The sequence below is a fragment of the Hippopotamus amphibius genome, chromosome 5, assembly GCF_030028045.1.
Source record: "Hippopotamus amphibius kiboko isolate mHipAmp2 chromosome 5, mHipAmp2.hap2, whole genome shotgun sequence".
In the NCBI taxonomy this organism is placed as follows: domain Eukaryota; kingdom Metazoa; phylum Chordata; class Mammalia; order Artiodactyla; family Hippopotamidae; genus Hippopotamus; species Hippopotamus amphibius.
Genome location: NC_080190.1, coordinates 2,507,274 through 2,525,310, shown reverse-complemented (window position 1 = coordinate 2,525,310; position 18,037 = coordinate 2,507,274).

The following is an 18,037-nucleotide window of genomic DNA, read 5'->3' as shown; positions in this document are numbered from 1 at the left end:
GGCCATGTCTCCCTGCCCCTCTGCCGAGGCCCCTCTCGCCGTCCTGACCTCCTCACGTGTGGTCCCTTCATCCTCTGGACCACCCTCTGGCTGTCCCTGCCCCCCAGCCTTGCCTACTCTGGGTGGCCTGTGGGACAAAGTTCTAGAAATCCAGGCATGCCATGCTGTTTCCTTCTTGACCTCTGCAGCTCCGAACGTGCCCAGAGACTGCACGGCCACGTTCAGTTGGGAAGACCCGCATCCTGATTCTCTGGGACTCCTCCCTCCCCTTGAGGCTGCTCTTCCTGTGCCCAGGGCGTTCTTCCCTCCAGACGCCCGCGTTTGCCCCGAGGCTGACCCCCCTCCGGGGATGCTGGGCCCTGGAGGGAAGCTGTGTGTGACGGTCGCCTTGGCTGTGAGGGAGCCCTGTGCGGTACACAATGGGTTTGACATTGATCTCAGGGCTGCCTCCTCCCAAGGTGCAGAAATGAGGCGGGAGGGATTTACGTCTATGGCTGGGAAGCGGGGAAGCTTGACGGAATGGTCTTTTGACACCAGCAGTGAGAGGGCTGTTTCGCAGGTGGGCTGCATCCTTTGGGAGGGGGCTTGTGTGTCCTGGGGGTGGCATCCTGTGGCGACTGCTTCAGAGTGAGGGCACCTCCCATGGGTGCCCTGTGCAGAGGTGGGAGGCAGGGGTGTGCCCACGCCCTGGTCCAGGGCCATCTCGCCTGTGCTGAGCTGCTGTGTGTGTGAGGGGCAGACGCCAGGGAGCACAGCTGACCAGACCCTGGGTCCAAACTCCATTCTCATCCTCACGTTGTAGGGGAAGGAGTTTTCTTAGTTCATACGCCTATACAATTAAATGGAAGGAGAATCAATCCTTGACCCCACCCCCAGCTAGCACTAAGTCATGGAGTCATCCAAGGATAAATGAACCATCTGGAAGAATCAGCCCTGTCCATTTCATTAAATGATGCACTTCGAATAAACATGTATTTTTATGCTTAATGTGTATTTATCAAGATGTAGATAACATTTATGTCATTTTGATTAGTTGTGTACTAGGAATAATGTAAAAAAATTCAATCCGGAAGAAAATTAATTTTAACACTTAGAGTCTTATGGTCACTGGAAATAAAAAGCATATATGCATTTCACAGCAACATTCTTGTACAGAGCAGTGTGATAGGGCGATGGGTACCAATTTCAAGCGTAAACATCGCCCTTGCCAGGGTAAAATCCCGTGGGAGCAGGGGAATGGAAATACAAGTTTAAGAGGAAGAAAACGGAAATGTGGGAGATTTCTGGCTGGTAAGAAGAAGCTGTCTGTGAATTTTTAAAATGGGAGGTGGTGGGCGTGGTACACCTTGTCATTTGGATTCCATGGGAAGCGTTTAATCATGACATTCACAGTTTCACGGTAAACTGTAATATTTATGACACACCAGAATTTACGTTCGTTTCCACTCTTTGAACCCATCATGGACGTTTTTAGAGATCAACTTGCAAATCCCAAGGGGTCCATGAGCAGATCGGTGAGGATGCCGTGTGGGTCCCACGTGCTTCAGCCAGGCGGAGGAGGCCGGGAGGTGGGGTCTGAGTGCTGGGTCAAAGGCGCCCCTCCCAAAGCACCCACAACAGACGCGGCGTAATATTTTAATTTTCAACAATCTTTTTCATTTAGGATAATTTTAGATGTACAGAAAAAGTGGCAAAGATATGCAGGCATATTCCGCGTATTCCACACCCGGGATCTCCTACGGCTAGAATCTTACGTCTCTGTGGTACATTTGTCACACCTGATGCATAACACTGATGTGTTATTAGTAATTAAAGTGCGTGTTTTATTCTTGTCTCCTCCGTGTTTCCCTGATGTCATCTTTCTGCCCCAGGAGGCCACCCCAGACACCACATTTCATTTAGTCTCGCGTCTCCCTTGGCTCCTCTGGGCTGGGACAGTTTCTCGGTCTTTCTGTACTTTGATGCCGATTGGAGGAGTGTGGGACAGGGATTTTGGAGAACGTCCCTCCCCTGGGCATTGTCTGAGGTCTGTCTGGTGGCTGAACCGGGCTTGTGTTTTTTAAAGGAAGACACGGAGCAGGTGCCCTTCTCCTCGCTTCCCATCAGGAGCACGCACTCTCAACCCGACGCGTCTCTGCTGGTGTTGGCCTTGACCACCTGGCCGAGGTCGTGTCTGTCGCCTGTCCTCACTGTCCAGTGGCTCCTTCCCCATCCACGCCGTGCTCTTTGGGAGGAGGTCCCTCTGCAGGGAGGGGAAGGGTTGATGGTACTTTGAACACTGTGTTCTCGGATTTCAGTGTGCTCGTGGTCCCTGAGCAGGGCCGTGTGTGTGTGTCGTGTGCGTCTCTGTGCCTGCTGTGTTGTCATGTGTGTTGGATGTGTTCTGTGTATGTATGTTGTGTGTGGCATGTGTTGTGTGGGCTGTTTGTGCACGTGTTTCCTGTGTGTGCTGTATGTGTATATGGTGTGTGTGTGGTGTCTGCGTGTGCCCACCTGGAGTCAGCGAGGAGGCTGCACGTGGACTGGGTCTCAGGGCTGAGCTTCCACGTGAGGTTTTGCCCCGTGAGGTCGGTGCATCCGACACACGCACCAGCCCGCCTGCACACCAGGGGCACGCTCACTGGGGAGAAATCAGGCGACACACGGGGGACACGGGCAGCCGCAGCCCACCTGCCTGCCCTGCAGAAAGCGGGGAGAAGCCGGCTGGCCCCGTGGCGGGACCCCGAGAGGTTCCTGGGGACCCGCATCCTCCTCTGGGCCCCAAGCCCCCCGCACCTGCCACCCGGGGGGAGCCGGGCACACGGCGGGCCTGTGAGCCCGGGGCCCAGACCCCCTCCCCCCTCCCTGCGCCCCCACCCTGGACCACAGATGTCCACGCGCTGCGTGAAGCTGGAGACCCGGGACGTGGGGAGGCCCGCCCCCCCGCCGCATCCCTCCCGTGGTGGAGGCTCCGCGGCTGCTGCAGACACGAGTGACGGCCGCCCACCCTGTTGTGTTTGTGAGGTGTGGGCACAGGGCCGCCCGTGGGCTGCATCCCGCCGCCGAGGCCAGAGGCCCGGGTCAGCGCCCCCGGTCAGTGCTGTGCTGGACCTCGGGGCCCCTGTTCTGTGGCCTTGGTGGCGGGTGGCCGGGAGCCCTCCCGTGTCTGAGACTGAGCGGCTTCTGGCAGCCCCTGTGGAAACGACCTGCTCACCCTCGAGTTTGTTTGCTGCCTCAAGGGGCGCCCGCCGAGCCACCGTGAGCCTGCCCTCTGCTGATGGGGGCCCAGAACCGCTCAGCCTGCCGGCTGCCCCCCGCCAGCTCACGGGAACAGAGACTTCCAACGCGGGGTTGGGATGTCAAAGGGCGGCCTCCTGGGAGCTCTCCCAGGAAAACGGCTATGAATTTCTGCCCAGAGTGTGTCACGAATTCACTTGGGGAACAACTTCGATTGAGCTTCTGTTTGGAGTGTGTGTGTGTGTGAGAGAGAGAGCGCTTTCTGGATACGTGCAAAGAAAACTCACACCAAACTATTTCCTCCCGACCCTGTACAAAACAAGTCTAGTTTCATCAAGGATACCTGAGCCCTTGCAGCTAAGAGGGTTTTGAATTTTGAAGGAGGCATTGCATTTTACAGATGTCTTTCTGGAATGACCTTCAGAGGAATTTACAGCCTCGCCTGTCCAGCCTCAGTAACTCAGATGCACATGGTGTTGACACAGACATCACTCTCCTTCACATCCGTATCCATTCAGGAGCTCGAAGCGCCCCCTCAGAGAGCCCAGATCTGCCTCCAGTGAGGACAGGACCCCAGCTCCCGAGGCGACCACATCAAGAGCATCAGTGGCTTGGAAATGAACGTTCTGGCAGGTTTGTTACAGATCAGTTGCTTCTTTGTTGCTGCATTTCACTTTAATTATGATAGTTTCCATGCGAGTGGTGGACAGAATAGGCCTGGTGCTGGAATACTTGAAAAGATTTCTCACTGATGAGGAAGAAGCCCCCGATGTCCCAGCACGCAGAGGCCGGGGAGCGCAGTGGTCAGGGTGACGGCCGGGCTCCCTCACGCGGTACCTGAGACAAAGCGACAGGAAGGCTGACTGAGAGCCTAGGCCATCCTCAAGGTGCTTTCTTGGGCTTGTTGAAAACGCTTAGAAACCTGCAAATAATGCAATTTAACAAAAGCCCATTTTTGATGTTGACTTTATGATAAATTATCACTCTTCTCGCGTGTCCTGTTTTGTGTTTTATCTTGTGTTGTAGCCTAAGCAAAATTAAAAAAACCCAAATCTGTGCCCGTCACATCTCCACTAGAGGTCTGTGCCTGGGACGCACGTCGGTGCCAAGATGGGGACCGTGATGTCTTCACTCCGTCCAGGTTTCTTCCAGAAGCAGGCTGTTGCTTGCAAACAGCTGGAACCGTTTCCTCAGTCCCGCAGGAAAATGGCGCCTAGTGTTTTATGGTTATTAACCTGCTGTTAATAAGTTCTCAGTGCGGTTGTGCTCCCAGGGCTGCGATGTGTTACTTGTGAACATTGTCTTGTTCTATCGAGAATGTATTTCTCTCTTTAGGAGCATCATGGCACTCCTGCACTCAGCAGCTGGGCGACTGAGGCAGAGGCACGTGGGGCCCTGGCAGGCGCGGAGGCGGGCGTGACGTGTGACATCTGCAGAGGTCAGAGCATCTAGAGGGTTGGTCAACCCAAGGCTTTCTCTCTTCTCCTGGGATCTCTGTGGATGGGACCCAGGGGACTCCTGTGGGAGGATGTGGGGCAGGAGCGGGACAGCATCGCAACTGCAGGCACAGAAGAAAGGGCGGAGGAGCCACGTGTAGTGACGGGGAGGAGGCTTTGCCTGCTCCAGGCTGTCCTGTTGCTGTGGGGTTTTCCCCACTCAACACAGGTGCCTGTTCTTCAGCGCCTCCTGCTCCCCACGCACGTGAAAGGTGTTCAGGGACCATGAGCACATGTCCCAGGCGTGGTCCTTTGCCAGCAGTGCAAGAGCATCCCTTGCAGGTGTCATATGACTAAGGCATCACCTGGGGCGAATTACCTGCCAACCCTCCCAGGACAGGGGAGCCAGTTCCAGCTGCTCATCTGAAGGTGACCTTTACTCTCATATTGAGACCTCTGGGAAACCACTTTACATCTCTTGAGAAAACAACATTCAGTTTTCTATTTCGGTAACTGAAGGTCTTTTTGCATTTTTCCATTACTGAGCTGTACATCTTATCAGCCCCACACAACCCTGTGACTTCTCCAAGCTTTGTAAACAGGAGGTAGCAGAAAGCTTCAGAGTATGTGTGTGTCGGGCACCTATGAGGACAGAGGCCACGTGGGGACCAGTGCAATTCAAAAGAAGCCCATGGGCACTGGCCCAGGTGGGCATCACATGTCCCACCCCCAAGGATGAGCAAGATAGAGTCTGTCCTGGTGTGGAGTCTTCTGAGATGAGTCTGGGACCCACGGTCACAGGGCCTCGTGGAGGTGAGTTGCCTGTGGGATCCAAACACACTGGATTGTAAGGAATCCATTACGGTCTGGTTCCGACACGGACAGATGCGTCCCTGTTCTTTCCGATGACTCCAGCAGTGCTCACCTTCAGAACTGAATGCCCCCAGGAGAAAGTAGGCATCACTGGAGAGCGCTGATTCATTGATTGGTTTGGCGATTGATTGGTTTATTCATTCACTTGAATGTCTCCTCTAGGTCAGATGCCCAGTTTCCTCGCACGAGGAGGGTGAGACTAAGGAGACAGGTCGCTGCCGTAACAGACCTCCATCTGGTGGGGAAGACAGACATTAATCAAATAGTTACATGTCATAGTTTAATGATAGCTGAGAGACGTGTAACAGAGGAAAATGTCATGGAGATGTAGCAGGGATCCTGGGACATCATACTGAGTTACGGAAAATGGAGAGCCCTTCACCAGGCACCCATCTCCTGCCAGGCACCCCCACACCTGCCAGCCGGTCGATGGGGAGGCTGCACGCTGCTTTTCCCTGGTCATCGTGCGCAGTGGCCGAGAGGCAGGTGCTGGGCGGGGCTGACTTGGGGGGCGGGCTCGGGTTTGTCCCTGGACGTTGTGGCTGGAACGGACTTGCCTGCTTGCAGACCTCATGCTGGGGGATCTCCTTAGTGAGAGGTCACATCAAGCTCTCCTGAATTTTCCAATCAGACTAATGAGGAGAGATGGCTTTTCTAGGTAAATCACATCATCACGACACCGAAGTTGACGATGTCTCCTCGGAGGGTACAGAGCGCTAGGAAATAGCATCAGGTTCAAGCTGTTTTCCTCCAATCAACGTGAACTGATTGCCACCTGCTTCCAAATCAAAGGCGATAACGTTACAGCAGGAAGAGCTTTTATTTCCATACTAATTTCTTTCAGAAAAGAATTTGAGAAAGTCCTGATCCTGTCATCCTTTACGAAAAATGAAACCAAATTTGTTTGGTGACGTAAATGGGACAGTGGTCCCCAGAGCCCAGATGCACAGAGCCTGAGCGGCAGCAGGGCGTGGGCTGCGGGCAGGGGGCTGCCGACTTTCCCTCCCTGGGCAGAGAAGCTGAAGCTCTGTGGGAAGAGAAGGTGGCCTTTGAGCTGTCAGCCCTCGTCCAAGGTGACCGAGAACTGCTTTTGCCGGAAAGAAACGTGGCGCCTTTTATCCAATCAGCAAATGGATCCCGTTTTCATTTTAGAGAGCAATGCAGTCACAGGGATTTTTAAAAGCTGGAGAGGATGTGGAGATCATCGTCTGCAGTTCTCTCCTTCTCACACGTCTTGGCCGAGAAATTGGGAGAAGCTGGTGAGTGGCCGAGAGGTGGCGGTTCAGGCCATCGGCTTTCAGCTCCTCTGGCTGCGCTTAAATCTCTTCCATCATTTCCTTCCAAAAACCCCTTTCTTTTTTAAAAGTGAGGTTTAATCTGAATTATCTCAGGGATAAGCAGAGCGATTTGAGGCACAGGCCCGCAGAGGCCTCACCCCTCCTGCCCCCCAGGTCCCCTCCACCACCCGCTGGTGGTGCACACCTGTCCCTGCTGGCTCTGCACCAGCATCACGGGCACAGGGGCTCCATGGCTGACCAGAGCGAGGCTTCCGGAACTCCAGTACCTTGCAGAGGGTGCTGGAAAGTGTGAGCGGGCAGCCAGTTTTCCGTGTTTGTCTGCTGGAGGTGATGCCTCAGGCCCGGGTCAGATGCAGGTCCTGGGCCCAACCCCTCCTCTCCGTGGCGGCGAGGGGCGTCCCGGGCAGGAGGGGTCTTGTTCTCAACGTCTCCACGTCTCCCCCTGCGCCTCACCTTCTGCCGGATTTGAGTGCGTTTGTATCGGGTGAGACGCCATCTTTATGCAGTAGGATCTTCCCCTGAATTTCTTATGTGAAAAAACTCTGAAAAGACAGTAACTCTCCCTGAAGTTCCATCATCAGACGCGATCAGTGATACTGACATCAGAATCTCAGTAAATGTTAACGCACACTTTAAAATATTCCCAGTGGACAGAGAGGCGACACCCTGTGGGGACCCCCTTATACACAGGCCCCCCAAATACGGCTCCTTCTGCTTCGCGGCCGACAGGGCACCTCTCAGCACTCTGTGCCCCTCCAGGGGCTGAGGTGAGCCTTTGATGTAGCCGCCGTCACGAAGCTTCCCTTCAAAGTCAGACGTTCCACGTGTAAGTCCTATGCGCTTTTCAGTGAACCACGTGATAAAAAATGAGCTGGATTTAAAAAACAATAGCGTGCTCCTTGAGCGGTCCTCACTCAGTAACGCCTTGTACAGGTGTCGTGTCTGTGAGCAGATCGAGTTCCACCAGAGCAGAGGGTCAGGGTGCACACGGCTCTGGGGACAGAAATGGCTCTCGTGCAGGAGAGCGGCTTTGAGGGTGCTGAGCAGTGAGCTCCGTCAGCTGGACCCAAGAGTGAGGTACCGGCTAGCCTGACGGCCAGGTTTTCTTATAAAGGCCTCTGAGCTGGGGCTTCCCTCCAGTGGCTGGGACTCTGAGCTCCCAATGCAGGGGGCCCGGGTTCAATCCCTGGTCAGGGACCTAGATCCCACATGTTCACATGCCACAACCAAGGAGCCAGGGAGCCGCAACTAAGGAGCCCTCGAGCTGCAATGAGAGAGCCTGCGTGCTGCAACTATGACCCAGTGCAACCAAATAAATAAATTAATAAATTAATTAATTAATTAAAAACATTTTAAAAAGCCTCTGAGCTACGGGATGGGTGCTGGACGTTGAGGCTGGTCATCCGTCCATCCCTCCAGCTTTTATCCGATGCTCCTGTGCCCTGTGGACACAACATGTGATGGAATTGGGGCTCAAGGATGAGGGTCGTGGTATTAACTGGCTAATTCTCCTCCCTAAAAACTTTATTTGCACATGACGTTAGAAGTTACGATCTCTTTCCCTTTTCAAGTTAAAATCGCACACGTTAAGCCCATGACCCCGAGACTGGCCTTTTGAGTCTCTGTAGGTGCGCTGGCTCCTCCAGCTTTCCAGGGGCTGTGTCTCGCTCGATCGTATTGACTGGGCTGGGGAAACCTCCCCTCCCTAAACATCGAGTCCTGTTCCCTTTTGCATTTTCAGCCACTCTCATCCTCGTTTCTCTCTTGCTGCTGCATTTGGAAGGCGGCTATAGTACAATTTTCAATAGAATTAAAACATGTAGCTCCTCCTGTCATCATTCAGCGAGACATGGGGTGTGAGAGAGGGTTGTAAGTTTCTGAGGCTAATTTCCTGAAGACTGGCCCCCTTCCGTAAGACTCATTTGGTTGACAGAGGATGCCCCCCTCTGCCCCAGCCCCGCTGCACCCTTAACTCACCCCTAATTCCTCAGCTCCAGCAAACACTGTCTGCTTTGCAGCCCCATCTCGCGCGTGGAGGCTGCACGGACGGGCTCTGGTCACGCTGACCCTGGTCTCAGGCTGATGGACCACTTCCTGGGTCATCACTGCTGGCTCCACCTTCCCTCCTGGGAGACAGCTCCCAAGCATTTTGGTTGTGTTTCCACTGGTCTTATCCTTGTTAGATTTGAGGGACCTCCAAAGACACTCCTGGCTGGTACTGTATTCCTTGAAAATAACTGAACTATTTTTACGTCTATCAAAATTCAAGGGACTTCCCTGGTGGTCCTGGTGAAGACTCCACGGTCTAAATGCAAGGCGCCCAGGTTGGATCCCTGGTCAGGGAGTTAGATCCTGCATGCTGCAACTAAAAGATCCCACATGCTGCAACAAAGACCCAGCACAGCCAGATAAATAAATACATAAATACACAAATAAATATTTTTTAAAAATTGAGAACAATGGAAAGCCAAATCTTTATATTATTGTGATGGTTTTCAAAGAAAAAATGTGAAACTGGAGGAGGCCAGTGAAGCGGACTTAAGATTTCACTTCCTAAGATTGAACCTGCCTCGACTGGAGTGAACTGCATTTTAACACGCAAGGACCTCGATGGCAGGAGAGGCTCATGGACGGTTTCTGAGCTCTACCAACCTATGCTTGCTTCTCATCGGAAACTTTGCAGGGGAGACGAGCACAGCGATTTCATCTTCTTTCCTGTGTTCTTGGATGGAGCAGGTCCGGAGACCGCGTGAAGCCCCTGGAACCGTCAGGCAGCGGAAGGGCCCCTGAGCGCTGGAGGGTGCCTGCCCGCTGTGGGCACCCATGTGACACTGTAGGGGTCCAAACCCCACCTGTGTTCCCAGCAGCCCAGGCATCTGGTGGGTCTTCAGGGCATCTCAGCTGAAAGATCAGAGTGTCTGGCTTGATTACAGACCAAACTGTGGATGAGGCCATTTGCATTTTTATTTCAAAGGGACAGACTCCAGTGTCTGAATGCCCTCAGCATGGCTTTACATCCAGCTTATCTTTTTGACCTTGACATGAGACCCACGTGTTCTCCCAGAGCCTGTGACCCTGTCACAGGGCATGACCACTGTGTTATTCAGGTTCTAGCCTCAGCCATTGCTGTGTTTGGGCTGTGGGGCCTAGAATGGTGACTTCTATACATTTCTTATTTTTATCCCTCCTCTTGGAAGACGAGTGACATGTTATTGGTGGACACCAATAAGAAATAGGTTCTAGCTTTGCCTTCAAGGTCTTATACCTCGTATTCTCACAGGAGCCATCCGTGTTCACCCAGCGTGGTGTTTCCCGCTCCAGGACTTGGACACTTCCCCACGACCTCCTGAATTCAGGAGAAGAATTCCCGCCAGGCAGCGGGGTCTTCCCAGTCCAGGCTCTGTCTGCCCGTCCAGCCTCACCCCCCACGTGGTGGCTGTGGGCATGCCCCTCCTCTGCACGGTGCCCTGCCCCCCTGCTCCCACACCTCCCACCTGGGGAACTCTGGCCATCTCAGGGCTTTCCCCTCGGGGCCCACAGTCCTGCTCATCCCCCCCGCCCTTCTGGCCCGAATGCCTGGTTTCCACCTCTCCCTGCTTTGGGCCTCCACAGAAATTCATCCATTCATTCATTCATCCAACCATCAAGCATTACACGCCTCCTGTTACGTGCTTGGTGCTTGGATAGAATATAGAAATGCAAACGCAACGGTCCCTGCCCTCAGGGGGATGCACTGCTGCCAGAGTTTCTGAAAGAATCATCCGTATTTTCCATCCTTCCTCCCCTCCATCCCCTCCATCCCCTCCACAGCGCTCTCCAGCCAGCCTCTACCCCCATTCTACTCCCCTCTCCTCACCCAAACTGCCTTCTTTTTTAAAATTAATTAATTAATTAATTAATTTTTTGATTTGTTGGCTGCATTGGGTCTTCGTTGCTGCGTGCAGCCTTTCTGTAGTTGCGGAGAGCAGGGGCTACTCTTCATTGCAGTGCGCAGGCTTCCCTGGGGGCGCAGTGGTTAAGAATCCGCCTGCCAGTGCAGGGGACGCGGGTTTGAGGCCTGGTCCGGGAAGATCCCACATGCCGCGGAGCAACTAAGCTCTTGCGCCTCAACTGCTGAGCCTGTGCTCTAGAGCCTGTGAGCCACAACAATTGAGCCCATGTGCCACAACTCCTGAAGCCCGCGTGCCTAGAGCCTGTGCTCCACAACAAGAGAAGCCACCACAAACTTCCTTCTTAAGGCAACCAATGTCCTCTGTGCTGCTCAACCCAATAGAAAATTTTAGGCTTTATCTTACTTTATCGGCCCTGGACACAGTGGTCTCCCCTGTGACGTGTGCTCTCATGTGCAGGGCAGTGACTGTGTCAGAGGCAGGAGACGCCACGCATTGTTAGGAGACAAACAGTTTGCGGGAGGTTCCCCTGGGCTGGGAGGAGACCGCAGAGGAGCCAATGGGGAGAGTTCAGTGCTCCTCTCAGCTGGGTTCCTGTCCAGCCTCCTTGCCCTTGTCCTCTTCTCTGATCTCTCCCCAGCGGGGAGTGGTCAGAGTTCTGTCCTCATCTCACAGATTCTGCCTGTCTCCTGTGGGTGAGAAGACCCTGTCCCGGCTCCCTGGCCATCCAGACGCACTGACAGCAGCACAGCCTCACCATTCAGGCCTCCCCGGGCTCCAGGCTCGTATCCACCTGCCCACCGACATCCACGCTTGGATGTCTCGCCAGAACTATAAACCGAACACGTCCCAAACTCCACTCGTCCTCTCCACCCCTTCGTTCCCTCCCTCGATCACCACCCCAAACAACATAACAAGAAAACCCCAAGGAGGGGCTGCTCCTCCTCTAGAGTATCCCATGCCCGTGAGGGCACCAAGGATGCATCACTGAGCCTGGAAAGCCCCCCACCTCCGTCCATTTCCAGGTCCTGGGAGTCTTTATCCTCCATCTGTTCACCCCTCCCCCAGCCGTGTACCATTTTCCTCCTGGACTGTCGCTTTCCTCCTGTCCACTCAGGCCCTGGGACAGCACAGCCAGGGATCTCTAACAGCACAGACCAGATGTGGCCCCTCTCCTGCTGAAAGCCTTTCAACGTGTGGCATCGCCCTGACGGCTCGGCCCTGGCTCTCCCACCCTTCCCGCCTCTCCCTTCTCGCCTCCTCTCCTCCGCTCTCCTCTTCCCACCAGCGCCCTGCGCTCTGCGGCTCCTGTTGGCTTGGGAGGCCCTCTGCCCGCAGGGCTCTGTGTTGACCGCCCCCTCCCCCACACCCCTTGGCTCAGCTAAGTTGCAGCTTAGGTGTCTCTCCCTAAGGCTGTGTTAGGTGCCTCCAGGATACAAATTCGCTTAAGTGTTACAGCAGCTTCTGCTGTTAAAGGAAAACCTTTTTGTGCGCGCGTATTTATCCCCTCTCCGGCTTGCCTTGCTGGGTTGTAAACGTGCAGGCGGGAGTGTACGAGCTTGTTCACTCCTGAATCCCAGAGCCCTGGACATGGGAGCAAGACACTGAGAGACCGAGGAGCTGAAGGAGGTCACCTCTGGCCCTCCTGCCAGCCCACCAGACGGGTCAGGACAGCGTCTGCTCCCTGCCAGGCTCTCCCTCCTTCCCTGCGCCTCTGCTTCGTCCGGCCTGCCTTCCCCACTGACAGAGAGTGCGGGGAGTCCGCTGGCGGCTTCGCCTCTCTACGAAGTGACCTTTAGTGCAGCTTGGCGGATTTGACAGCCACTCGCAGTGGGATGGGATTTCATCGAATGTGCTTTCACTCCCCTTTTCTCCCAGTGACCATCAGAAAGAGAGTTTTCTTTTTCAAGTTTATGGCCTCGGTGGTTCGATTACAGTTATAGTGCCCCGAACAGCTGTTACTCTTTGCAACAGTGGATCAGAAATGAAGCTGAGCTCGGGCTTAATGGAAATTGTCCCTTGAAAGGTTTGAATTTGGAACATTTATTCTCCATTAATTTCAAGTAGACTCTAAATTGAGCAAAACGTTCTCTGTCTTTCCTCTGAGTTGCAGCTTTTAGCTGACAAATGGATGCCGGGTCGCCAGACTCAATTGCTGGCTTTGTGATGTGCAGATTTTAGGGAATGTACTCACCCAGCCAACTCCCGTCACTCCAGTTGGGTTCTGGACCAACTGAGCTTCGTCAGGGCTGGAGTGCTGATTAGATTGTGATGCCCTGTGCAGATGAAGTGACATTTAATTTAACTGCTTGTACAGATACGGGGAGGTACACAGAGATGGATGTGGGGGAGAGGCTGAACGATTCTGCCCTGAATGGGGAGGCAGGTGGCTGAGGAGTCCCACTCCTGCACCTCACCCCTCCACCCTTGGGGCTCCCCTGTGGTGTCACCTGACTCTGGGACCAGCAGCAGCTGCAGGAATTCTCCTGAGCGCCGTCTGGGTGCTGATCCAGTTGGTGAGGGCTTAAAGCTACGCTCGCATCAACGTCACATGAAGTTGAGAAAACGCCAGCAGTAACTCATGATCAGAGAGCACAGGGGGTCCGGTGTTGCTGTGTAACCTGCCCGAGACCACGCAGTGAGTGGATGGTGGCCGTGATTTGAACACTGGCGGTCTGGCTCCAGAAATACGCCTTGCCTGCAGAACCATCCTGTCTCCACACATTTGGACAAACCAGAGTTGTAGGCAGGCACATGCAGGGGTCCTTTCTCACCTGGGACTTGCAGACTTTGGATAGAAGAGCATTAAAACGATCCTTGGTGGTATCTGTGGAAAGTGGAAACTGGATACAGGTGTGTAAACAATTAAGTTACTACACTTAGAAGAGAAATTTTACAAGGAAATTTTCTGCGTTATTTGCCTCTCTGTGTCCAGCCTGGGCTTTGGGCTTTGCTGGGAAAAGTCTACGGCTCTGTGGTCGGGGCTTTCATGGTCCCCCGGCTCCCGGCCGTCGGCACACGTGGACATTACCTGTCCACCTCTGTTCTTTCCCAGCTCTATCCACCAGTGATCCGAACACTGACATTTGGCTTCTCGACTCCGTGGAGGAAGGACAGGAAACTGCTTTCATGTTTTCTGAGAATCGCCTTCAGCTGTGTGTTGCAGCCTGTTTCTGCTGCCTGCTGGCGCCTTGGGAGGATTCCATACATTTCTGGTCACTTTGTTTATTAAAGGCCCGAGTGAATCCAGCTGGAACTTCCGTCTCACCTACTCCCCCCCCCCATCGAGGCCCCGGGAGCCGAGGGGGCAGGAGGTGTGGTCCAGGCTTTCCTGCCTCCCCTCTGTCCCAGGTCCCGTCCCCGTGGGTTTGCAGGGCTGGAAGAGGGCCTGTGCCCTCAGTCCCCTGCCACTGTCGGACTGCTCTGCGGGTTGTGGCCGCCTCCCTGGCACGTGGCCTGTGAGTGGCGGGTGTCCTCCGCGGCCCTCTGCGGGTGCCTTTGTGAGCTGCGTGGGAAGGCCGTCGCAGGGCCTCTGCAGGCCCCCTTGCCTGTCATGGAGAACCTCTTCCCACGCCCTCTCAGCCTGCCTCGGAGCCCCTTGCCCAGTGGGCTGCCGACTCAGGTGTGGACAGCAAGACAGCTCCAGCCCAGCACTGTCGCCCAGTGTCCCCTCGACCCAGAGAGGCCCTGCAGGGAATCCACTGACCACCACGCTCTCCTCTCTGCCATCTTCCCTGTTCAAGGAAGAACAGGAGGCAGTCAACCAGCCTTTAGAAAAACCCAGTCTAAGCTTCATTTATTTACATGGTGAGCCAGGATCTCTTTAACTCTGTTTGCCTAGAGGTGAGCTTGGGCAGAGGGCTCATCTTGTGTCTCCTTCGCCCCACCTCTGCTGCAGCTTCTGTGGGCCTAGGCAGGGGAGGGGGGCTGAGGTGGAGGCCGCAGGGCCATGGAATCACGTCCTAGTGAGGAATGAGGGGCCATCTGCCCCCCAGGTGTTTGCACTGAGTCTTTGATGCATTCTTTGTCTTCAGCTCTGGGTTCTGAGAGCGAATTTAACACAGCAGTCATCTCCTGCAGCATCTGTGCTCTCCCAACCCCTGCAGCCTCCTCATCTCCAGCGGGGACCGGGTGCCCTTCTTCCCCGCCCCCTCAGGCTGCGAGGATGGCCAGACCCCTTCCAGGGGAGCCTCACCCCTCCCGGCTCCTCTGGATCTTTGTTTCATGTGCTACTTTCTCCCCTTCCTCCTCTGTTTTCACAGCAACTCATCAGACTTTTGCCGGGGTGTGCTGTTGGAACAATTGGAAAGCTGTCAGTATTTTTCAGCTCTTGAGAAGCTTATGTATCTAGTGTGGAATGTCACCAGCCATGTCAGTAAACAAGCGATGTTGTGGCCAAGAAGCCCTCAGCCACGGTGGCTGCCCTGATGGTACACCCTTGAGGGGATTCGGGATGGAGGAAAGCAGGATGCTGGCCCCATGCAGCCGAGGTGCATGTCAAAGGGATGATTTCAGTCAGCTCAGACTCTTGCATCTTCCCGTAAGTAGGAAAGAACTATATTCATGAACTTGAGATGTCTGGTTTTTCTTTAATTAACAGTATCTTTGATGTTCCAGCTACCTGCTTTTTCTTGCAAAAACCCCTATATACCCTGGCTCCTCCCTCTCCTCTTCGGAGCAGTCCCTCAGAGCCATCTGAGAGGCTGCCTCCCAGGCTTGAATTCTCAGCGTGTCCGATGAATAAGACACATTGATAATTCTCAACTTTTAGGTTGTGCATTTTTTTTCAGTCGACACCTGACAGCTGAAATGTGAAAGACTTCAGTAAAACTTTTTGACACTAGAGGTTTTTTAAAGGTAATTAATCGAAAACATTGTCCTGTTTATTCACTAGTTATTGGACTATTTGATTTTTCAGTTTCTTCTAAGTCAGTTTTGTCGCCTTCTACATCTAGAATTTTCATGACTCTTTGATACTATTCTGTTAGACTCCCTGGACATGGGGCTCAGCGAGGCTGCCATTTTAGCTTTCCTCCTGCCTGTATGCACATGCTTCTGTGTTTGATTTTCCTGTTGTCCTTTGACACCACAAAGGATCAGCTTTGTGCTCAACCACTGGGCTTCAATAAACTGAAATATTGTATTTTCCAGGGCTGTTAAACAGTGGACTTTTGTAGGAAGAAAGAAAACCCTCACGCACCATCTATCTTCTTAGAGAGATTGGCTTCTTAGTGATTTGTTTCTTCTAAAAAAGAAAAGTTACCACATTTGTATATTTAAAGTGGGAATATATTTAAATGATTACAAACCAGATGCATTTGCAAGCCTTTCAAGAGCAATAGCTCCATCAAGAAACTGCTTAAATAAAAAACAAATTATTGCAATTTTCAGGTTGAGTAATAAAGTGTGTGTAATTGCAGGGGCTAATATATGGATTTAATGAAGTATATCTATCTTCCTAAAGGAGCACCACCAATCAAGGTGTGGTGAAGTCACTGTAATGAGGAAACAAACATCGCTCCATGTGGTTTGAAATCCCCACGTGTCTAATAGTGCCTTACGTTCATCAGAAGATAGTTAGTGTCATCTGTCTGCCCATTTGTGTGCCACATCCCATGGGATGTGTCACCAGTAGAGTCCTGTTGTGCCCCCAGGGAGCCTGCCATCAGGTGGGGGAAGGGAGGCTGCCATCCACAGAGCTGACATCACACAACACCTCAAGCTGCGGTTGGGACTGAGGGCTTTGGAGTCAGACAGTCCTGGGTTTGAATTCTAGCTTCTTTTAAGTGCTGGAAGACTTGAGGAAATTTCCTACACTTTCTGAATTTTAGTTTTCCCATATGGTAAATGGGAATAATAATGGTAATAATCACATCTACAGGCCAGAGTCATTGGCAGCCTTTAAAGGCATTTAAGACATTCATGGTGATGGTGGTGGTGGTGGTGGTGGCGGTGGTGGTGCTGGTGGTGATGGTGATGGTGGTGGTGGTGGTTGTGATGGTGGTGATGGTTGTGATGATGGTGGTGGTGGTGATGATGGTGATGGTGGTGGTGGTGGTGGTGATGGTGGTGATGATGGTGATCGTGGTGGTGGTGGCTGTGGTGGCGGTGGTGGTGGTGGTGGTGGTGGTGATGGTGGTGGTGGTTGTGATGATGGTGATGGTGGTAATGATGGTGGTGGTGGTGGTGGTGGTGGCTGTGGTGGTGGTGGTAGTGGTGGTGGTGATGGTGATGGTGATGATGATGGTGATGATGGTGGTGATGGTGGTGGTGATGGTGATGGTGGTGATGATGGTGGTGATGGTGGTGATGGCAAAAATGATACCAGCTAGTTAAACTGTTACTGGGTTCTACTAACCAATGACTTGGAAGCTTCCAGGCTGCAGATTTAGATGGGGAATGTAAGGTGACACTTGAAGACAGCTTTAAAGGTTTGTCACATTCAAAATGGGAGGAAAGGGGGGCATTTTATGCTTTATTGGTCCAGACCTTGTAATGTATTTCCCTAACTTGATTTCTAGGTTGGTTAGTTTAGTCTGATAGCTGTTAGAACTATGTTTATAATATTAGACACACACTTTTCTAAAACTGTGTCTGTAACCTAATGATGTCATGTCTATGAGCTATCTCAGAACGGTGTTCAGAATTACTTTCAAAAATATATTTCCAAATATTTCAAATTTTTAACTTGCATTTTTCAGAAAATGTCAAGGAGACCCAGACCCCTTTTCTCTTTCATCTGTTTCTCTTCCAGGACTCTCTGCTTTCAGACCTCTCTTAAAACTTTCTGGAGAATCTCCCTGAAGCCTGCCCAGCACATCTCTAATCCTTTTGATTCTCTCCTTCACCCAACTTGGCCTCAGAGACCCTGGCTAGGAGAGCAGAGAGAGGCTGTGGGAGAAATGGTGCGAGAGAGCTGTTTGTCTTCAGCCCTCAAGGGGAGGGCGAGCTTGGGCGAGGCCTCCCGTCCGTTAGGTCTGCATGGGCATCTGATGGTCTGTGCACATACTAGTACGTGATATGCTTCCTAGTTAACCTGGGATGATGGCTCTCGCAGACTTCCTGCTGAATGGTGCCTTCATGGGCATCCAGGCCATCTCAGGTGGTGGCTGCAGGTCTGAGAGCTTCCAGTGAGACAGACTGATGCCTCGAGAGCCAAGTTGCTCTGTGGAGCCAGACCACCCACACTGAAGACCTTGGGCACTGCCTCCTTCCTGAGGTCAGCAGTGAAAACACAAATCAGGGTCTTCGCTGCCCCCTTGATGATCTGTGCAGCACCTCTCCTGTTACCTCCAGCTGCTGTTCACTGTGCTCTTCCCACACA